Consider the following 7622-nt stretch of genomic DNA (forward strand, 5'->3'; position numbering starts at 1 on the left):
CTCTACTTTAGATGGATCAGCTGTCACTCCATCAGCGGAGATCACATGGCCCAGATATTTCACTTGGGAGGCAAACAAAGTACATTTAGAAGGCTTAACTTTAAGGTTAACATAACGCAATTTGCAAAGGACCTCGTCCAGTCTCTGCAGATGTTCTTGAAATGTCCGCCCAAACACAATTATATCATCCAGATACACTAAACAAGTGGTCCATTGCAAATTAGCCAACACAACATCCATTAAGCGTTGAAAGGTACTTGGCGAGTTACATAGCCCAAAGCTTAAGACATTAAATTCAAATAAACCCTGACAAGTAATAAAGGCAGTTTTTGGTCTATCCTGAGGATCAACTTCCACCTGCCAATAGCCACTCGCCAAGTCCAAGGTAGAAAACCAACAAGCATTAGTTAAGCTATCAAGTGCATCATCAATCCTAGGAAGTGGATAAGCGTCCTTCCTGGTAACCTCATTAAGCTTTCGATAATCTACGCAAAACCGAAGACTACCGTCTTTCTTTCTGACTAAAACCACCGGTGCCGCCCACGGACTGCATGAGGGGCGTATAATGTTGTTATCTTGCATCTGTTTTATATGCTCAGTAACCTCCTGCTGGAGGTGCAAAGGGACACGACGAGGAGGCAATTTGATGGGTTGGGCAGACCCTGTGTCTATCTTATGCAAAGCAAGATGAGTTCTCCCCAAATCAGTATCACCTTTACTAAACACAGATGCATTACGAGAAAGCAACTCCTCAACTGCCTGCATTTGGATGGAATCAAACCCTCGGTCCTTTAACCCAAACTGTGACACCAAACAGTCTACAGTCAAAGGAAAAGGAGGAGCCGTGTCATTACTATCTGTGGTCGGTGCGCTATCGCTCACCTCTACATCAGGGTAAAAAGTACCAATCTTCATATTTTGCTTCAGCAAACAATTATCCTCTGACACATTAATCACTCGCACAGGCACTACTCCCTCCTCCACCTTACACACCACTCGAGCTACCAACACCTCACAATTTGGGAGCATAATGGAAATAGGCTCTAACATGCCTTCATAATGTTGTGGGAAGAGCCCATCCACTTTACCAGGTAAAATGGATTCAGTACGGGGGGGAAGCATGATATCCTTCTGTACCCTTACAACTTTAGGCTGGACACTAGCATCTTCACTGAACAGGGGCAGCTTTTTATCCATTAACCGGCAACAATTATCACCCAAGTCAATAACAGCCCCAAATTTTGATAAAAAAATCTGTTCCCAGCAATAATTCTTGTGGGGTAACGTCACAGCCAAAGACTCAAACTGACATACAGTCTGCCAACGGCCCAGAATGGACATTTCCCCACCATTGGCGACAGCTACTTTGCCTTGATACCCATCTAAGCTGGACCCCCCCTTCGTTACATTTAACCAAAACTGTTTGGGCACAATAGATACCTGTGCTCCTGTGTCAATTAATAATCGTGTTTCACATCCCCCCACTTTACCTGTCACAAACACTCCAGCACCTTTTGCAGAAACCGAGGCCAATTTCCCAGTCGTCAACATGGGGGCAGGCATTTGGCCCACTGTGCCTGCCGCCTCTATTTTCCCTGCAAATATGGACAATTCCTGCGCAGGTGCCTAGTGCATCCACACTCCCAACATGCATCAGTCCGAGCACGGACTGGTGGTTCTGTTAAACTTAATTTGGGAGCAATTGGTGCGGGGGACGACCTATTCTTTATCTGCGTTGTCTGCATCTCCTTTACACTAACTTGTAAAGCCTTAACCTCCTGGCGCAACTCCTCCACCATGAAGATGTATACGCATATCACCATTACCTACATGTGCAACAAAATGATCACGAGCCAATAAATCTTGTGTCGCAACATCAGCAGAGGGATATGCTTTATAGATCAACCGCCTTAAGGCATTTCCAAATTCTCGGGCTGTCTTATTAGGGAGCCTAACTCGGGAGGAAAAACTCACACGACTCCAATCTGCACTCTCACAGGGCTCTAAACACTTGCCCATCGCATCTTTCAAAAGCATATCATTATTTTTGGCTTCACAAGGAAGTCCACCATAAATATCTCTAGCGCGACCAGACAATAGTAAGGACATAAACTTTAACTTGAGCTCATTGTCCCACCCATTCACCTGTGCTGCCATCTCAAATTGTTCGGACCAATCAGACCATTCACGTCCCACCCCAGTAAATGTTTCAGGCATAAACAGAGGCCGAGACACTTGAAGCCTATTCGAAGGAGCATTTACCAAATCACTATTTGGGACTGATGAATGTGCCCCTGATTGTGAAGCAGGCATACCCTCGTTCTCCATTTTTCTAACTTAAATCCAACCGCTGCCACCAGTGTAGTGAACCTTCTATTTTAAATATTACAGAGGTTCACTAGAAGTAATGGAGAACAAGAAGGTACACACTGCACACAACAGAACTTTCGCAAAATATATATATATATCACTTTATTAACAATCCCAAAATAGATAAATAGAAAACTCTTATTTAAATATATGCATTAAGTTAAAGATCACATTTATATGGGAAGCACAGTCAAGCCGGTCGTCAACCGGACAGATGGACTCTTCCTGGTAAGGATTGGGTTTAATCCGAGAGGCTCCGTTATTCAGGAACAGTTAATCGTCAGTTCTCAAGTTCACAGAATAGATGTTCACGCTTCAGGTGGGAGTTAGCTGATCAATGTTTTAATAACCCCATAACAGGGCACAGTATACCGAATGTCTTTTGCTCTGCGCGTTATCGAATAATAATGTCCATGCGCGTCGGAGCTCTCATGCACATGAATAAGTGGCCAGCGCTCCTAAATTCCCCCCAGCATATGGCAGCATATATAACTACACACAATAAGCACCCTCGCTAACTATCTTCGTTGCCGGACAGACCCTATTGGTCTCGAGCAACCCAAAGCGTCCCCACTTTTTCTGAGCGCAAAACGGCCAGAGGAGACATGTTTTCTTTAAGTTTCGCACATATCCACTTAAAGATTGTCATGAGGGAAAGTCATTGCCATTTGTGTTGTGTGACACTATGGGACTGGAGGAGCAGACAGGTGCAGGTTTGAATATTGAGGACATCAGCTGCAGCATTCCTTAGGGTCTCATACCAGATCGATATTGTATAAAATACCCTGCTAGTTTATGGGTGACGTAATATGTGGGCGGAGTTATGGACCTGCCCAGGCAAGTTCGGACATGTTCTGAATAGTTCGGTCGCTATGGACGAGACAGTATATTGTTTGTTCTGATGTGTGCGTCCTTGAGACTGTAAGTTATATTTCTTTATGTTGGAGATACACTATACTATTGTTTACGTTCATTAAGAATTGTGCATCACGTTTATATGTGTACTAATCTACGGTCATGTGTAATGACAAGCATAACTGTTTTAAGTTAGCTTATTGTTGCAATCGCCCATAATAATAGCATAATATTCAATCCTTTGTATATGTTGTTGCTAAATTAGTATGTTAGCATTTAAGCATATAAACGTTATTTACTTATACTGTTTAATTGGATGTATCGCAATAATCTGTGTTAGATGGTATTTGGGTTATTGCTGAGGTAATAGCGTTGTCTAGCGGCCATCTGTGAATATTTCACCCAGTTCTACATATGTTTCATTTGACGGTTTGTTTCATTATATGTATGCAATGTCTAAATGTATACTTTAGTGTATTCATTGTAAATTTATGTTAAATGCATCTATTATTTGTTGTATTTCAGAAACCACACAGAAAAGAATGTAAATGACTGAACATGATTCAAGTGGATTTTGCTAGAATAAATAAGGCAGTTTGAGCTATAGATGTCGTGGACAATTTATTATTGCATCATACAATAACATTCTGATCGAGGTTGAGGACAAGTGTTAACACATCAGCATCTTACACACATACATCTAGAACAGATCAAGTAAGAGATGAACATTAAGATGATACGGTTGTATCCAAACGAACTAGCTGAAATATATGTTTTTATGTACTTAATCATTATTTACATTGCCTAAGTTCAAGCCCCTAGCAACATTTCATCCTGACGAGCAAAAGTCCTACAGACCTTCATCTCTACAGGAGAGGATCCATTGGTGGTGTTTGTGATAGACGCCACAAAAATCTCCCTCAGGTCCAGCAAACTGGAGGACAAACTTGCAGCCATACGCAAAAAAGTGAACTCGCTGAGTAAGTTTGTTTATAAAACACATGATTCTGGATTTGTTGTATCATAGGAAGATCTTTAAGCATCTTCAAAATGTGTGTTGCATATAAAGCTGTTGATACATATCTCAATATTGCTTTACTGATCAATTTTCAGGTGCTCCTCAGATCGTCTTGATGACTTAAGTAGATGAGGCGTGTCCTCTGGTGGAGAAAGATCTTCTAAAGGTTTATGTCAGTTCCTACATTAAGACAAAGGTGAGATCTTACAGAGCTGAAACTGTGTCATATGGAGCTGAAAGTGTGACAGATGGACTGAGAGATTTGTATTGACTCTACAGGTACAGGAGGTCAGCTCTCGACTGGGTGTTCCTGTGTCTTGTGTGTTACCTGTAAAGTTACCTGTGAAGAACTACAGTCAGGAGCTTGAACTGAACCTCAGTTGTGATCTCCTGCTTCTCACAGCAGATGCTCAACTATGCTGAAGATTATTTGGATGATGTTGATGCCAATGTTGCTTAAAGTTATAAAGTTAAATGTATGTAAATTTTTTTGTTGTTAACTTGTATTGTACATTTACAGGACTTTGTAATGTAATCATTATTATTTTTGTAATACCATTACTGTCCAGGTACATCATTGCCATTCAGACACAATGCCCAGATCACCTGTGAACTTGAGTTTGCTTCAACAGAAAGCTGATAGTTCATTAAATTACATTTCAATGCCTTCATTTCAGTTTTAGAAGACAAAAAGATTCACTGTCAAATTGTAATTTAAAGATACATAATTAAAATTGTATATAATTTAAGTGCTGTAAGTTGTGAATGACCGATAAATATGTTATTTCCAGAATATGTGTCTGAAATGGCACCTATAAATGTGTATTTCATTTGTTTTATTATATTTAAGTAATGAAAATAAACTTAACGTGGGTACTGGGTAAAGCAAACTATGGATGCCAATATCATTAAGTGCTTATTAATATCACATTTCAATAATATCCATTACAGGATTCAAATTGTTTTATTGGTGGTATTACTCAAACAAAATCACTAATTAAAATTGTTTACAAAAAACACGTTCCGCTTGTTAATTTTTAAGGTAACACTTGCTTTTATTGATTTATTAAATGTAACAAATAATACATAGATTAAACACTAAAGCTCCAGCATATGCATTGTAAAGAAGACGTGTAAATGGATCTAGGTAGTTTAATATCCTGTTACTGAATATTCATAATAACATCATACAGCAGGCATCAAATAATCAGCATGTTCATACCTACATTTTTTTTGTTTTTTTTTTTTTTTTTTTTTTTATTAACAGAATTAAGACAACAATGAACAGATAACAGGGGGTAGACGGACATCACAATTTACAAAACATACAATACAATCAAATATACTTTATAACAGAAATAAAGGATATTAAAAGTTTTTTGAGCTTTTGAATTTAACGGCTTTGTCATATTGTCAAAAGTTTTGTATAGGGACTTAATGTCTGTAGCAAACATTCTAAAATTAGGTTTAGAATGAATGGATCTGGCTTTATGAATATGAAATTTTCCAAGAAGAGAAATCAGAAAAATAGTGTTATCAAGATTAATGTCCTTAGAATAAAAATCTGAAAGAAAGATAATAGTCTCTGAAAATTCAACAATTTTTTTACAGCATAGAAAAACCAAAAAAGTAACATCTGACCAAAAGGATTTTGAGAATGGGCAATGAAAAAACAAGTGTAAAATAGATTCATCCTCTATATTACAAAATGTACATAAAGAAGATACATTGTTAAAAAATTTGCTTAAGAGTAAATTGCAAGGGTAATATCGGTGTACAATCTTGAACTGGAGTTCCTTAATTTTGTTTGGTATAACAAGCTTGTATGAAAAATTCCATAAGTTTTTGACATCAGAATTTGGATAACAGAAACTCCATTTAGATTGAGCTTTGCACCCGCTACTTGAAGATGAAGAAAGAACATTTCTAATAAAGAAATTATTGCATTTTTTATCTAAAATATTAACACCATTTATTGCAAGGGTGGGAATGTAATTATTTAAAACACCATAACTTAAATGTGCTTTCAACAAAGTTTTTAAACCAACAGGGATACTTTTAATAACTTTGTTAAAATCTTTTTGGGAAATTGTTGCACCTTTTAAAGTCACAAAGTCAGGAAAAGAAAAAAGGTTCCCTTGAGCATTAAATAAATCAGAAACAAAAAGAATATTTTGATTTACCCATTCTTTGAAGAAGAGAGATTTGTTACCAGACAGTATATTTACATTATTCCAAATAATACAAGTGTGTGGGGAGAAATTATGTTTAAAGGCCATTTTCCAGGATTCTAGAGCCTGTTTATGGAAATTTGAGAGTTTGATAGGCAATTTATTACATTTGAAATTACATGACAATAAAAATTTAAGACCACCACAATGCTTAAAGATTAGATTGGGTATCCAAAACCAGGGCAAATCCGTGCTGGATAAACACTTTTTAATCCAATTAATTTTGAATGTTTGGTTAATGTTCTGAAAATCTAAAGCATTAAGACCACCCTCCTTGTAGCTATTTACCAGAGATTTCCTCTGAACTCTTTCTGTTTTATTTTTCCAAATGAAGCGGAAAAGCAGAGAGTCAATAGATTTAATAGTTTTTTGATCAATATATAAGGAGAGAGCAGGATAAACTAGGCGTGAAATACCTTCAGCCTTAGTCAGCAGAACCCTCCCATAGATTGTTAAGTCTCTCTGCAGCCAGCAACATAGAACATTTTTAATGTTATCTAACCTTGGTTGAAAGTTGTAATGAAGACGGTCTGAATTTGATCTGCAAATATCAACTCCTAAATATTTGACACACTTTTTAACATCAATACCATTAACAGAAATTTTATCTGAATCGTGTATATACAAGATTTCACTTTTCTTTGGGTTTACTACCAAACCTGAAGCTGTAGAGAAAGTGTTCAATTCATTTAAGGCAAAGGAAACTTGTGACTCATTTTTAAGAAAAAGACATGTATCGTCAGCTAATTGACTAATTAGTAAAGAGTTCTCCCCAATATTTATGCCTTCAATACCTGAGTGCTTTATATGCAGACTTAGTAACTCAGCAGCCAGTATAAAAAGAAAAGGAGAAATGGGACAACCCTGACGAATGCCCCGGCCCATCTGAAACCTGGGAGAAGTGCCGTAAGCTAAGGAGACACAACTATTGATTCCATTATAAAGAGTACGAATGGCACTGATAAAGGAACTACCAAAACCAAAATGAGTGAGGGCTTCAAAGATAAAAGAATGCTCCACTGTATCGAAAGCTTTGTAAAAGTCGATGAACAAAATTAAAGCCTCTTTATTTATGAATTCAGAATAATCTAACATATCTATAATTAACCTAATGTTATTAGATATGTGTCTACCTTTTATAAAACCAG

At 37.5% G+C, this 7622-nt stretch overlaps 1 pseudogene; it reads left to right on the top strand.

Annotated features, from left to right (window-relative positions):
• Positions 1–3055: 3055 nt before the first annotated feature.
• On the top strand, positions 3056–5244 carry LOC129440975 (interferon-induced protein 44-like; annotated as a pseudogene).
• Positions 5245–7622: the final 2378 nt, after the last annotated feature.

This window comes from Misgurnus anguillicaudatus, chromosome 22 (genome assembly GCF_027580225.2).
Source record: "Misgurnus anguillicaudatus chromosome 22, ASM2758022v2, whole genome shotgun sequence".
NCBI classification, from domain to species: Eukaryota; Metazoa; Chordata; class Actinopteri; order Cypriniformes; family Cobitidae; genus Misgurnus; species Misgurnus anguillicaudatus.